Raw genomic sequence first — 877 nt, 5'->3', positions numbered from 1 at the left:
ATTTAAAGAGGAATTTACTGTCATTTAATTGCATATCAAGGCAAAAATATGTGCAAATCGGGTCCTGCAGCCTCAGCTCCACGGAAATTCCAACTCATCTTTTATTTACCTAATTTCTCAGCAAGGTTCCCAGGCCCTTAAGAAGGCAGAGCTGGAAAGTTTAGTTGGGCTCTTTTTTGTTGTTGTTTAATTCCACTATTAGGAAATGAGGCCTACCTTTGAATTATTTCATTAGGTTTTGGCCTTTTGGGGGAAGGGGTGGGAACTATAATCATTAGTGGCTTTTTATTATTTCTACAATAAATGGCTAGATTCTTTGTTGAATAAGCTGCTTGAATGTTTTGCAGATGTTCCACTTAGACCAAACCTGGCCCCCTATTTCCTCCCAAATAAGTCGCTTAAACTCTCCCACCAGTCTCTGTGCTGGAGAGAGCACTTTCCCCCAACCTAGCAAGACTGTAAGTACAGGGTGTATCCTCTGAACGTGGTAGGGGATAAGAAAAGAAGCACACACACACACACACACACACACACACACACACACGGGAGCTGGTGCTGCAAAGAGTGGAGAAGGAGGAGGAGGAGCAGGAGGAGGAGGAGGAGGAAGGCGGCCCAGTGGTTACAGCCCTGTGGGGAGGCGTGCCCTGCCCCGGGCCCCTCGCCCCCCTCTGTGCCTTTGGCCTGAAACACTGGAGGTGGCCTAGGTCCGCTTCCCTCCCAGGGCTGGGAATCTTGCTTTGCCAAGTGCTGGGGGTCACCCGCCCAAGGTGTTTAGGGCTCTCCCGGGTGCGGAGGCCGAGCTTGGGTACAGGATCCCCATCTGGGCGCAACCCTCGCGCCGCCCCTCCCGGGCCGCGGCGACCGCGCGTGGGGACCG

Source organism: Fukomys damarensis, unplaced genomic scaffold (assembly GCF_012274545.1).
Source record: "Fukomys damarensis isolate Sample0158 unplaced genomic scaffold, DMR_v1.0_HiC HiC_scaffold_3, whole genome shotgun sequence".
Taxonomy (NCBI): Eukaryota; Metazoa; Chordata; class Mammalia; order Rodentia; family Bathyergidae; genus Fukomys; species Fukomys damarensis.
This window is presented reverse-complemented; position numbering follows the sequence as displayed.